We start from the raw sequence: 15,086 nt of genomic DNA on the forward strand, positions 1-15,086 counted from the left end.
ACCAGAAAAGACCCTGCATAGACAGAGGAATGCTGAAAAAGAAAACGAAAGCTGGAGACATCACAATTCTGGACATCAAGATATATTTCAAAGCTGTGATCATCAAGACTGTATGGTATGGCACAAAAACATGCAGAAATCAGTGGAACAGAAGAGAGAACCCAGAAATGGACCCTCAACTCTATGGTCAATTAATCTTCAACAAGGCAGGAAAGACTATCCAATGGAAAAAAAAAAAACCTCAATAAATGGTGCTGGGAAAACTGGAGAACCACATGTAAAAGAATGAAACTGGACAACTTTCTTAGACCATACACAAAAATAAATTCAAGATGGATGAAAGACCTAAATGTGAGACAGGAATCCATCCAAATCCTAGAGAACACAGGCAGCAAACCTCACTTGACCTCGGCCCCAGCAAGTTCTTACTAGACATGTCTCCAAAGACCAGGGAAACAAAAGCAAAAATGAACTACTGGGACTTCACTGGGATAAAAAAATTTTGCACAGCAAACAAAATAATCAACAAAACTAAAAGGCAACCAGGACGCTTGGGTGGCTCAGCAGCTGGGCTTCTGCCTTTGGCTCAGGGCGTGATCCCAGTCCTGGGATGGAGTCCCACATCGGGCTCCGTGCATGGAGCCTGCTTCTCCCTCTGCCTGTGTCTCTGCCTCTCTCTCTCTGTGTGTGTGTGTGTGTCTCATGAATAAATAAATAAAATCTTAAAAAAAAATACTTAAAAAAAAGCTAAAAGGCAACCCACAGAATGAAAGATATTCACAAATGATTTATAGTTAAAGGGCTAGTATTCAATATCTATAAGGAACATATCAAACCCAACACCCCCCCAAAAAAAATCCAGTCAAGAAATGGGCAAAAGACATAAAAAGGCATTTCTCCAAAGAAGACATACAAGTGGCTAACAGACAGATGAAAAATTGCTCCACATCGCATGGCATCAGGGAAATACAAATCAAAACCACAATGAGATCCCACCTCACACTGGTCAGAATGGTTAAAATTAACTCACAAAACAGGTACCAGCGAGGATGCAGAGAGTGGGGAACCCTCTTACATTGCTGGTAGGAATGCAAGCTGGTACAGTCACTCTGAAAAAACAGTATGGAGGTTCCTCAAAAGTTAAAAATAGCACTTCCCTATGACTCAATAATTTCACTACCAGCTATTTATCTAAAGGTACAAACATAGTGAGTTGAAGGGGACATGTACCCCAACCCCAATGTTTATACCAGCAATGTAGACAACAGCCAAACTATGGAAAGAACCCAGATGTCCATCCACAGATAAACAGATAAAGATGTGGTGTATATATATACACAATGGAATATTAGTCATCAAAAAGAATGAAATTTTGCCATTTGCAATGAAGTGGATGGAATGAGAGGGTATTATGCTAAGTGAAATAAGTCAATCAGAGAAAGACAAATACCATATGATTTCACTCATGTGGAATTTAAGAAACAAAACAGATGAATATAGAGGAAGGGAAGGAAAAATAAAGACAGAAAAAAAAAAACAAAACAAAACAGAGACAGAGGCAAACCTATAAGAGACTCTTAACTATAGGAAACAAATTGAGGGTCGCTGGAGGGAAGGTAGATGGGTATATGAGGTAAATGGGTGATGAGCATTAAGGAGGGCACTTGATGTAATGAGCACTGGGTGTTATATGCAACTGGTGAATCACTAAATTCTACCCCCGAAACTAGTAATACACTATATGCTGACTAAATTGAAGTTACACAAGGAATTTTTTAAAAAGAAAAAGGGATATTAAGATAAGGCACATTCTGGGCTCTGTGCTAAATTCTCAATCCCTGATTGCAATGTCATTACTTCTCCCAGGAATTTGTTACTACAGTCTCTGTTCCACTCTATCCATGGAAGCCTACAATGACAGAGGCTCTGAGCCAAGAATATTTCTATTTTCAGTGCTCAATCAATGTGGATTAAGAAAATAGGTTATAACTACTTATAGGCCCTTTTACCACTAGGTTAAAATATAGAATAGCAAATTCCACATAGCAAATGTGGCTACAACAAAAGGTATGCAAAGAAAAATAAACCCACAGAAGCTCATTATGGAGATAGGTTAAAGTCAGAGGATTAGTTGGTTTTGTATAGATTAAGTTTGAGAGATCTATCGGGCATCTACCGGAGATATGGGATGTCCATGTATATAGTAAAAGGCAAAAGATTTATTCGATCTGAAGAGAAACCAGAGTATTGTCCATAGATATAGTATACTAAGATATACTAAGATGGTCCAGACTAAAGATAAAACCTTGAGAACTGTCAATTTATAGATCATGCATTCTCTATAGGGGTGATATTGAGCCTAAGAAGGCAAAAACTGGTTCTCTGAAAGTGGATATCTTAGATATTACAATACCCTGTGGCTCTTCAAAGGGCCATAGCACATTAATAGTTTATATGGTATTAAAATTTAATGTGAGGGTATGATAAGAGAAAAGAGTTTAAAACAGCTCTCTGGAGGAGGGAAATAATTGGAGGAGGTTTGGAAACTACGGATACAGTATTTAAGGCAATGAAAATAGATGTGATCACTAAGAAAATGTGCATGGAAGACCTCGTCTTCAATGTACAAAAGTCAAGAAGATAATGGGATACCAGCAAAAAAAGATGAAGCAGCTACATGAGGAAATCAAGAAAAATCAGGAATAGAGTTCTAGAAGGCAAATGAAGAAGGTATTTCAGGGAAAAGAGAGTGAATCAACAGTTAAAATACCATTAACATATCAAATAAAATAAGAGCAATACCTAAAAGATAAAGTGAGATCAAAGAGGCTTTGTGGGGTTTTTTGTTTTTTATTTTTTTATTTTATTTTTTTTTTAAGATTTTATTTATTTATTCATGAGAGACACAGAGAGAGAGAGGAGCAGAGACACAGGCAGAGGGAGAAGCAGGCTCCATGCAGGGAGCCCGACGTGGGACTCGATCCCAGGTCTCAAGGATCACACCCTGGGCTGCAGGCGGCGCCAAACCGCTGCGCCACCGGGGCTGCCTGGTTTTTTGTTTTTTAAGTAAGACGACTGAAATCAACAGCATTACAATGTTGATGACAGTGATTCTGGAGAGAAGAAAATATTGATGATGCAATGCAAAGAATGGACTGAAGTGGTAACTTCAGCGGATTGGACCTAGTACATAAGTGGAGATGAATGGCCTAAAATATGAACCAGAATAGTTTTTACCCATGGAAAAATAAGGAAGAGCTACAGGTGCAGCTGTCGATACTTGGGCAGATGCGTAGATTTGCAGAAGCTCTTTTTTGAGCGCTTATATTCTGAGCAAATGGGCTAGAAATATAACTGCTCATTCAAAAAAAGCAACCACATTTTAAATTGTGGTCAGTCAACTTAAGTACATTTTTCTCCTCTTCAATCAATTTCAGACAATCAGGAAAGGACGAGGAGGTTTAAAATACACACACACACACACACACACACACACACACACACATATACTTATATGGAAGGAAGGACATGAGAAGAAACAATAAAAATCAGTACAATTGTAAATCCTAGTGGTGCCCAAAGATTAGGGAAATCAGGATACTAGAAGGAATATGCTGGAAAGACAGAATGGTAACTGAAAAAGTGGAATGTGCCTGAAGCTGAGATTATGTAGATACTGCAGGAAAATGTAAGGACCTAGAAAGTGAGCTAAGGGCAAGAGCAGTGGAAGGATCACCTGTATATAAAGGTTGCAATTACCAAGAAATATGACAGGAATAGGACAGGAGACAGTAACAGTGAGTCAAGAGCAAAAATCTTCACAAATTAGGAAAGTTGGCAATGTCTGAGATTTCTATCTTGGGAAACCAGGTATATGGTGTTTCCATTAACCAAGATAAGGAATACTGTAAATACAGAAATATAGAAGGCAGCCCAAGTGGCTTAGCAGTTTAGTGCTGCCTTTAGCCAGGGGCCTGATCCTGGAGACCTGGGATGGAGGCCCATGTCAGGCTCCCTGCATGGAGCCTGCTGCTCCCTCTGCCTGTGTCTCTGCCTCTGTGTGTGTGTCTCTCATGAATGAATAAATAAAATCTTTTTTTAAAAAAGAAAAAATAGAGAGATAAAAGGCAATAGATTCCATTTTTTATGAGTTTCATTTGAAATACGGGCAGGTAATCCATGTGGAAGTACCTAAATGGGAGACCTGAGACTCAAGAGAAAGATAAAGTCTCAAGAAACATTTAAGAAGTATTTTTATTTTAAAAACTTTATTTTTTTTAATTTCTTTTTTTTTTAAAGACTTTATTTATTCATGAGAGACACAGAGAGAGAGGCAGAGACACAGAGGGAGAAGCAGGCTCCATGCAGGGAGCCTGATGCGGGACTCAATCCCAATCCTCGGACTACAGGATCACTCCCTGGGCTGAAGGCAGATGCCAAACTGCTGAGCCACCCCACCCAGGCGTCCCATAAAAACTTTAAATATTAGGAAAAATTACAAACATATACAATATATTATAAACACCAAAAGCCTTTCATTCAGTTTCCTAAATGTTTAATACAAGGCCAGTCCTATTGCCCTTCCTCCCACAAAATTATTTTGAAGCAAATCTCAGATATCAATCATCCATATTTACTGCAATATGTAGAGATTACATTTTATGCGTTTTTCACATTCTGTTAAAAAAAAAAAAAAATTCCCCGGGCAGCCCAGGTGGTTCAGCGGGTTAGCGCCGCCTTCAGCCCAGTGCGTGATCCTGAAGACCCGGGATCAAGTCCCACTTCAGGCTCCCTGCATGGAGCCTGCTTCTCCCTCTCCCTGTGTCGCTGTCTCTGTCTCTCTCGTGTCTCTTCTGAATAAATAAAATCTTAAAAAAAAAAATCCCTTCTAGGGCACCTGGGTGGCTGAGCGTTGTGAGACCCATCACACTGGGCTCTATGATGGAATCTGCTTGAGAAATTCTTTTCCTCCTCCTCTTGTGCTCCCACATGAGCATGCACTCACTGTCTCTCTCTCTCTCTCTCTCTCTCTCTCTCTCTCTCTCTCTCTCTCTCAAATTAATAAATAAAAAATAAATCTTAAAATACAATCCCTTCTAATGCATTTATTTTTCTTCTTTTCGCAGATGTTTTAGTACAACAGAAAGGGTTTTCAATCAAATGAAAACCATGCCACGGATCTGTTTTAAAGTAATGAAGGAAAAAATAAATAAATTAATTAATTAATTAAGTAAGTAAGTAATGAAGGAGGGCAGCCCTGGTGGTTCAGCGGTTTAGCGCCACCTTCAGCTTGGGGTGTGATCCTGGAGACCCGGGATCAAGTCCCACACCAGGCTCCCTGCATGGAGCCTGCTTCTCCCTCTGCCTGTGTCCCTGCCTCTCTCTCTCTCTCTCTCTTTCTCTGTCTGTCATGGATAAATAAATAAAATCTTAAAAAAAAAAAGGTAATTAAGGATAGAGGATCATAAAAGTAACCAAATCTTTACCATAGTTCAAGTTTAAACTCCATTTCCTGTTTCTCCCTTCACGCCTGGTTTTATGCTGTGCTTACTATGATTCCTCCAAATCCGAGACACATTATACTAGATAAGCACACCTACACGCAGAAAAGGCAACCTCCCATAACCCTTCAATTCTGCTAACAAAGACAGCCAATTTCAAGACTAGGATTTCATTATATTCTAAGACTTTATTCATTCTCTATCAAACTGCAGTGTATTTTCCACAAATTAATTTGCTTTCGGTGTTGACAGGTCAAGAATGAGTGTTAAGATCAAAGACATGCAAATATTTTAGGTGACAGAGCTCACAGAAAGGACTATAAAAGTAAAATGACATAAAAGCAGATCAAACCTTAGACAATGGTTTCTTAGAACAACAAAAGCACATGCAATAAAAGATGAATAAACTGGATTTCAACAAAATTAAAAACTTTTGGGGACACCTGGGTGACTTTATCAGTCAAGCATTTGACTGGCTCATGATCTGAGGTCCTAGGAATGAGCCCTATATTGGGCCCCCTGCTTAGCAGGAAGTTTGCTTATCCCTCTGTCCCTCTCCCTGTTTCTGCTCATATACATTCTCTCTCAAAGTCTTAAAAAAAAATTAAAAGCTTTTGTGTTTCAAAGAATACTAACCAAAAAAGGGAAAACACAATCCAAAGAATGGGAGAAAATATCTGCAAAGCATTTATCTGATATGGAAATAATATCCAGAACATTTACAATTCAACAAAAAAAGAAAATCTGATTTTTAAAATGGGCAAAGAATCTGAAGAGATATTTTTCAAAAAAAGATATACAAATAGCTAATAAACACATTTACAACCACAAAGATGGCCATAGTAAAAAAGGCAGACAATAATAAGTTTTGGCAAGGATGTGGAAAAACCGGAACCATCAAACATTATCACTGAGAATGTAAAATAGTGTAACCATGGAAAACAGTATGACAGCGCCTCAAAAAGTTCACCAGAGATACCATATGATTTCACTCTTAGGTATATACCTAAGAAAATGTAAAACATATGTCCACACAAAAACTTGTAGATGAAAGCTATTCATAATAGCAAAACACAAAAACAAAAACACAAACATAGAAATAAAACAAAACCCCCCAAAGAGAAACAAAACCCAACCCAAATGCCCATCAATTGACAAATGGGTAAGTAAAATGGAGTATTATTTAATATGTACTGAAACATACTACAAAATGGATAAACTATAAGCATAAATCATGGTTAATGAAAGAAGTTAGGCATTTAAGGTTACATATTGTATAATTCCACTTAATAATGTCCAGAATAGGTAAATCCACAAAGATAGAAAATTAAGGAGTGGATGCCAGTGACTGGAGAAGGGAATGCACAATGACTACTAAAGGGTATGGGTTTGTTTGGGGTAATGAAGATGTTCTGAAATTAGACTGTGATAATCATTGAACGTCTTTGTGAATAAACTTAAAATCACTCAACTGTTTATTTTAAAAGGGTGAAAAGAGTTTTTCCTCATCTGGATTCTTTTTCTTTACTGAAAAGATTGATACATAACATTAGTTTCAGGTGTACTAGATAAGGATTCAGTATCTGTAGATACTGTGAAATGATCACCACAAAAAGTCTAGTTAACATCTTCCATCATTATATAGCTACACATTTTTTATGAGAACTTTTAAGATGTACTCTTAGCAATTTTCAAATACACAATACAGTATTAACTATAGTCTCCATGCTGTACATTACATCCCCAAGACCTATTTTACAACTGGAAGTTTATACTTTTGACTGCCTTTACCCGTTTTGCTCACTCCTCAAACTGCCACTGGCATTCAGACACCAATCTGTTCTCTGTATCTCTGAGTTCCATTTTTGTTTCTTTTAGATTCCACATTTAAGTAAGATCATATGGCATTGTCTTTCTCTGACTTATTTTACTTAACATAATGCCCTCAAGGTCCATCCATGTTGTCACAAATGGCAAGATTCCCTTTATCTTTTTATGGCTAAAAATATTCCATTCCATTTTCTTTATCCATTCATCCATTATCAATAGACACTCAGGTTGTCTCCATGTCTTAACTACTGTAAATAATACTGCAAAGAGCATGGGGGTGCAGATATCTTTTCTAGATAGGATGTCATTTCCCTTGGATAAATACTCAAATGTGGAACTGCTCAATCACATGGTAGTTCTATTTTTAATTTTCTGGGGAATTTCCATACTGTGTTCCACAGTGGCTGTACCAATTTATATTCTCACCAATAGTGCAGGAGGGTTCCTTTTTCTCCACATCCTCACCAATAAGTGTCATTTCTTATCTTTTTTGATTAATAGCTACGTGTATGTACATCTTTTGTGGAAAAATGTCTATGCAGGGCCTCAGCTCATTTTAAAACAGATTGTTTTAAAGATCTTATTTATTCATTCATGAGATACAGAGAGAGAGAGAGAGAGAAAGAGAGAGAGAGAAAGAGAGGCAGAGACACAGGCAGAGGGAGAAGCAGGCTCCATGCAGGAAGCCCAATGTGGGACTCGATCCCGGGTCTCCAGGATCACGACCTGGGCCAAAGGCAGGCGCTAAACCACCGAGCCACCCAGGGATCCCGATTGTTTGGTTTTCTGATACTGAATTCTTAATACATTTTGGATAGTAACCCCTTACCAGATATATGACTTGCAAATACTTTCTCCCATTTGATAGGCTGTCTTTTCATTTTGTTGATGGTTTCCTTCACTGTGCAGAAGCTTTTTAGTTTAAGGTAGTCTCACTTATTTTTACATTTATTGACTAATAATGGTTAATTTTATGACATGTGAATTTTATCTCAATTTAAAAGGGAAAGTAAATCACAGTAACTAGGGAAAACAGAAACAGAAGGGACCAGTGACAGAACACTGGGAAACATCAACATTAAGGTATGGACGAAGAACAAGAACTTAGAAAAGAGATTAAGAAGCATAGATCAGTAAGTAGGAAGAAAACTCAGATAACGCAGTACAATCAAGTCCAGGATGGACGGGGTGACTGGGTGACAAGCACTAAGGGGGACACCTGATGGGATGAGCACAGGGTGTTATACTGTATGTTGGCAAACTGAACTCCAATAAAAAAATAAAAAATAAAAATAAATTTTTAAAAAGTCCAGGGAAGGTTTTTAAGATTTATTTATTTGAAAGTGTATGCAGGGATCCCTGGGTGGCGCAGCGGTTTGGCGCCTGCCTTTGGCCCAGGGCGCGATCCTGGAGACTCGGGATCGAATCCCACATCGGGCTCCCGGTGCATGGAGCCTGCTTCTCCCTCTGCCTATGTCTCTGCCTCTCTCTCTTTCTCTCTCTGTGACTATCATAAATAAATAAAAATTAAAAAAAAAAGAAAGTGTATGTATGCGAATGAGGGAAGGGGCACAGGTAGAGAGAGACAGACAATCCCAAGTAGACTCTCCGATGAGCACAGAGCCGACACAGGGCTCAATCACACAACCCTGAGACCACAACCCCAGTCAAAATCAAGACGCCCAACCGACTAAGCCACCTAGGTGCCCCCAGGGAATCAGTTTTAAAAAGTAAGAGGGCTTGGTGGCTCAATGGTTGAACATCTGCCTTCAGCTCAGGGTGTGGTCCCGGGGTTCTGGGATCAAGTCCCCCATCAGGTTCCCTGTGGGGAGCCTGCTTCTTTCTCTCCCTGTGTCTCTGCCTCTCCTGATAAATAAATAAAAGTCTTTAATAAATAAATAAACAAATGTAGTACATTTGACAAAAAATATGAAAAATGTTCACCTTCTATTAATAATAAAGCAAGTTTAAATAAAATTCTCCACTGTGGCCTATGAAGTTTTTTTAAAAAACTTTATTGAGGGATCCCTGGGTGGCGCAGCGGTTTGGCACCTGCCTTTGGCCCAGGGCGCGATCCTGGAGACCCGGGATCGAATCCCACGTCGGGCTCCCGGTGCATGGAGCCTGCTCTCTTTCTGCCTATGTCCCTGCCTCTCTTTCTCTCTCTCTCTCTGTGTGACTATCATAAAAAAAAAAAAAAAAAAAAAAAAAAAAAGATTTAAAAAAATAAATAAATAAATAAATAAATAAATAAATAAATAAATAAATAAATAAATAAATAAATAAATAAATAACTTTATTGAGGGGCAGCCCTGGTGGCACAGCAGTTTATAGTGCCGCCTGCAGCCCAGGGTGTGATCCTGGAGACCCGGGATCGAGTCCCACGTCAGGCTCCCTGCATGGAGCCTGCTTCTCCCTCTGCCTGTATCTCTGCCTCTCTCTCTCTGTGTCTCTATGAATAAGTAAATAAAATCTTAAAAAAATAATAATATTAAAAAAAACTTTATTGAGATAGAATTCAAGTAATATACAATTCACCTATTTAAAGTATAAAATTTAATGGTATATTCACAGATACTTGCAATCACCAATTTTGCAATATTTTAATGACCTCAGAAAGACACTTCATATTCTTTAGCCATCACTTTTCCTCCAATATCTTCCTCCCCAACATAAGCAATCACTACTTTGTCTCTAGAGATTTGCCTATCCTACACATTTCATATAAATGAAATCAGGTAACGTGGTCTTTTGCACTACTTTCACTAAGCATGTTTTCAATATTGTAATATCCCATCACATGAATAAACTATAATCAGTTTATTCATCAGCTGATGGACACTGGGGGTCTCCACTTTTTGACTACTACAAATAACGTTATAAACATTAGTATACATGTTGTCACATGGACAGCTGCTTCTACTTCTCTTGGGTATATGCCTAGAATACAGCATTTTTTGTTTTTCTTTTTAAGACTTATATTTTTTTTTTTAGAGCAGTCTTAGGTACACAGCAAAATTAAGCAGAAGATATTTTCCATATACTCCCTGCCGCCACACATGTACCCTCCATTATATATAGTAACATACACAGTATTTTCACTGCTCTAAAATTCCTAAGTTTTTTTTTTAAGATTTTATTTATTTATTCATGAGAGACGCACACACACAGAGAGAGGCAGAGACACAGGGGGAGAAGCAGGCTCCACGCAGGGAGCCCGATGTGGGACTCGATCCCAGGTCTCCAGGATCATGCCCTGGGCCAAAGACGGCACTAAACCGCTGAGCCACCCGGGTATCCCTAAAATTCCTAAGTTCTGCCTATTTAGTCCTTCCCCCACTCTTAACCCTTAAAACCCGGAAAAGGTTTTTTAAAACCTAAACTTTTGAGGATGCGATGACACAGTTAATCTATTCATTGCTGGTGTTAGGTTGGTAATCCATTTGGTCAAGACTCAATGAATGCCTGCTATGTGCCACGTACCATATTAGATGCTAAGTTAACTTTTTAAAAAGATTTTATATATTTATTCATGAGAGACACATAGAGAGAGACAGATACAGGCAGAGGGAGAAGCAGCCTCCATTCAGGGAGCCCGATGTGGGACCCGACCCCCGGGACTCCAGGATTACTCCCTGGGCCGAAAGCAAGCGCCAATCCAATGAGCCACCCAGGGAGCCCCTAAGTTTACTTTTTTAAAGGATTTATTTAGCCAGTTAGTTATTTGAGGGCAGAGAGAAGGGCAGAGGGAGAGAATCCTGAAACAGACTGCCCACTGAGCACAGAGCCTGATGAGGGGCTCGATGCTAGGACCCTGAAATCATGACCTGAGCTGTAATCAAGAGCCAGCCACTTAACCGAATGAGTTACCCAGGTGCATCAAGATGCTAAGTTTATAGTAGAGAACCACACAGACCTCGTCTGTGGCTTTAAATAAATAAATGTACACATACAAAGTATGACAAAGGTTAAGAAAATATAAACGGTGGGGATCCCTGGGTGGCTCAGCGGTTTATAGCGCCGCCTGCAGCCCAGGGTGTGATCCTGGAGACCCGGGATCGAGTCCCACGTCGGGCTCCCTGCATGGAGCCTGCTTCTCCCTCTGCCTGTGTCTCTCTGCCTCTCTCTCATAAATAAGTAAATTAAAATCGAAAAGAAAGAAAGGAAAGGAAGGAAGGAAAAGAAAGAAAAGAAAGAAAAGAAAAAAAGAAAAAGAAAGAAAAGAAAAGAAAAAAAAGAAAAGAAAAGAAAAGAAAAGAAAAGAAAAGAAAAGAAAAGAAAAGAAAAGAAAAGAAAAGAAAAGAAAGGTGCACTGAGAAAGAATAAGAGGAGATCAAATTTTGATTCGAGAGTCAGAAAAGACCCCTTTGACAAGTGCAGATATAATACGTAAGCTGAGAACTAAAAGAAACAGTTGGGTCAGACAGAGTGGGCAGTAAGAAAATCTGAAGTGAAGCAGAGTTTGTGTGAAAGCTCTGAGGTAGGAAAATCACTAAAAGAAAACGAGGCTCAACAATGAGAGCAAGGAGATAAGCATTTATTTAAGGTGCCAGAGGAGAAAGTAAGAGCCTGATCTCATAAAGCCTTCAATGATCATGTTAAGGATCACCTGATCTATGTTCTCCAAAATCTTGGTATTTCCTTGCTCTTTATTTTCAATCTCTTCTCATCCCTCTTGCTTCTTCCCTTCAATAAATATGCTGATGTGATTTGTCTCCATTAATAAAAGAACAAATTATTAAGTGGCACCTTCCAGGTCCTCTGTACGAATGAAAGCTCCATGTGGAGACATTTTTGTGGGTTTTTCCCATTGCTTTATACTCAATAACTAGTACATTGCCTAAAATACTCAATACATATTGGTTGAATGAACAAATAAACAATACACATAATCTCACCCAACCACTCTTCCAGTTAAAAGGTGGCATTTTGAACAGTAAAAGAACAGAGATGTAACTGTCTTTAAGAGATTTAGTTCCTTCAGCTGGCCCCAAATAACAAGGCAATCAACTTAAGTGAGTTAACCAACTACAAACTGATAAAATCCAGGGAAGTAATTTCATTAGCACAAATTTATTTAACTGTGTTCAGAGTTTTAAAAAATCCCAATCTATTATTTGGTAAGGCAGTTCAAGTTTATTAGGTTAAAAACCATAATGTGTATTTTTCAAAAACTTTTGATTAAAAACATCACTTTCTTCTCATTATCAGACATAACACATGGCATCTTGTTTTCTATACTAGCTATCATAACACTAGAACTTAAATGTTTTTCATTATGTCTGGACCTCATAAACACTTTATAAATTAAGTACATTATCTTTTCTGGGCCATTTAACTTCAGAAGAAAACATTCTACAGTCTGAACTCTATAACTCTATCTCAAAAATATATGTTGCACATTGCATGGACAAGGATATGAACCAAGAGGCACTTGTGCAAGTAAGAAGGTAAATTCACATATTCTCTATAGACGCAAATTGTCAAGATCTATTGAAATTTTAAAAATACGATTCTAAGACCCAGCAATTCTACTTCTAAGACCTTATCCTACAGATATAGTCATCAGTATGCAAAAAAAGACAAAAGTTCAAGATTAACCAATACAGTATTGGCTGTATAAGAGCTACAGACTGGGCACGATCTAATTTGTGGTATATTTAACCAATAGGCAGCCACAGAGACTATTATTTATTTACTCAAAGGTTCTTCCCAAGATATCATTGTTATTAAATGAAAATAAATGTTAAGGAGACCAGTGTGTACAACATACCAACTGTAGAGAAAATATACATATTTACAAGTACACACACACATATATAAATATGCATTTACAAATACCTATATTACATATAAGTACAAATATGCAAACATTGCTAGAAAATGAAAAAAAATCCCTGCACACATATACAAGAACCTGGAAATACTGGTTATCTCTTGAGAAAAGATTCAGGTGGCTAGGGGACAGGGATATGATAGAGACTTTCTAATACATATCCTTTGGAATTTAATTATTAATCATGGGACTATATTACTATTCAAAACAGGTAATTAAATTTAAAAAGCAAGCTAAAAGTGTACATTAAAAGCAAAGACATATCTCCTGATGCTATGAAGATGAATACAAATCAATTTTTTCAGAATGTGAAAATCTGAATAGAGCAGTGAAAGAACAGTACAGCTAGAACCTATTAAATCACTGGTTCAAAAAATAGGTAATTTACTAAGCATGAACGGGACCTATACTAGGCACAAGGATACAATGGAACTTGAGTCTGACCAAAACCAAACAGATAATACAATCCTATGAGTGTCCTGATGAATAAACTGAGGGTACTTGGAAACCACAAAGCAGGGGACCTATCCTAGTCTAGGAATCAAAGAAAAGTAGAATGTTTAATAGAGACAAAAAGGAGCAACAGCAGTAAGTAGATTAGGTAGGTAGAACTGGAATGTTCTAAGAGTTCAATGTGTCTGGAGTGCCTCAAATAAGTTGCAAGAAATCAGACTGGAGAGGATGGTCAGCTGCTCAGGGTCTAGAGTAAGCTATGTTAGAGTGGGGTTTTAGCCAAAGGGCAATAGAGAGACCATGTGACAAAAAGTTTTAAGCAGATGATCAGGGGGTCAAATTTCTATGTTTGAAAGGCTACATCAACTTTTGGAAAACGAAGAGAGAAAGAACACCTGGAAGATTCAGAAGGAAAAGTCTGAGGGCTAGGAAGAAGACAAAATATTTTTACTTTTAATTTAGTTAAGGAAAATCTTTAAGAAATAAAAATAAATAATTTAGTTAAGGAATGGCTCTTAATGAAACCCAAAAGAACATGTAAGGTTAAAAGCAATATATTAATCTTAATAAAAGTGTACCCTTCCAAAAAAGGTGTACCCTAAAGAACATATAGAGAAAATACACAGATATTTAGGGTCATCCTGTAGTCAACTCTCAGTATCAGCTATTAGGGGGAGTGGATTATAAAAATGCAACCCATACATTATTCCAAAAAATAATTGCAAACAACAATTTTTTTTTTTACAAACAACAATTTTTATAAAAGTACAGATGACTGAATCTAGAGAAGCCCCCAAACTCATCACGTATGCCAAAGGACTCCTAACAAGTTGCTATAATCTTTTATTTTCCAGAAAATATAGCTGCTCATCTAATAAATTCTTCCAAATGAAGCGTTATCGCTGTCTAAAATTTTGAAGGTCAAAGCAGCAAGGACGGCCTAAACTTGTGCAATGGCGGAGACACTGGCAAACACTAACATTTCTTTTTCAAAAGAAACCATAAAGCCGCAGAGCACTCGCGATGAATGCCACAGCTATTTACTAGTCTGCTGTAACTAACAAAGTAGTCTTTACTACGGAGAAGTCCTATTTCTCAAAGGCATCAGATGGCCAGGCACCAGATGCTAGCTGGATTAATAAAAAAAAATACCTGAAGGCAATCTATATCACAGGAAGAAAAATGAAAGCACTACTTAATTAAGGATCTGACTTCCAGTGCCTGGAACATCCATAGTACACCAAAGGCTCTTAAGGAATTAGTGTAGAGGACTTTTGAGGCAATCTACGCTCTGTTTGCTACTTATTTTATGTATGGCCTTAGACAAGTCAATTTCCTCAATGTAAAAAATACAACCAAGTAGGACCAATAGCAGTATTTCATTAGAGTTGTCTGCAGTTAAATTCTTAGACTTACCTCATTAATTAGGGTCTCTAATTTGCTCTCCATTCCTAAAAAATCAGATA

General features: G+C 37.9%; 1 protein-coding gene across 5 annotated transcripts in view; it reads right to left on the minus strand.

Annotated features, from left to right (window-relative positions):
* Positions 1 to 15,086, minus strand: part of KIF2A (kinesin family member 2A) — a 73,676-nt gene that overhangs the window by 48,331 nt on the left and 10,259 nt on the right. Inside the window, exon 1 of one of the 5 annotated variants that reach the window (XM_055331601.1) lies at positions 15,037 to 15,071. The exons of the other annotated variants lie outside the window; for them this stretch is intronic. The gene's annotated coding sequence lies outside the window, so the exon portion shown is untranslated. Of the gene's footprint in view, positions 1 to 15,036; positions 15,072 to 15,086 lie in introns of those variants that run through there. 5 annotated transcript variants of the gene reach the window in all.

Source organism: Nyctereutes procyonoides, unplaced genomic scaffold, assembly GCF_905146905.1.
Source record: "Nyctereutes procyonoides isolate TBG_1078 unplaced genomic scaffold, NYPRO_anot_genome, whole genome shotgun sequence".
Taxonomy (NCBI): Eukaryota; Metazoa; Chordata; class Mammalia; order Carnivora; family Canidae; genus Nyctereutes; species Nyctereutes procyonoides.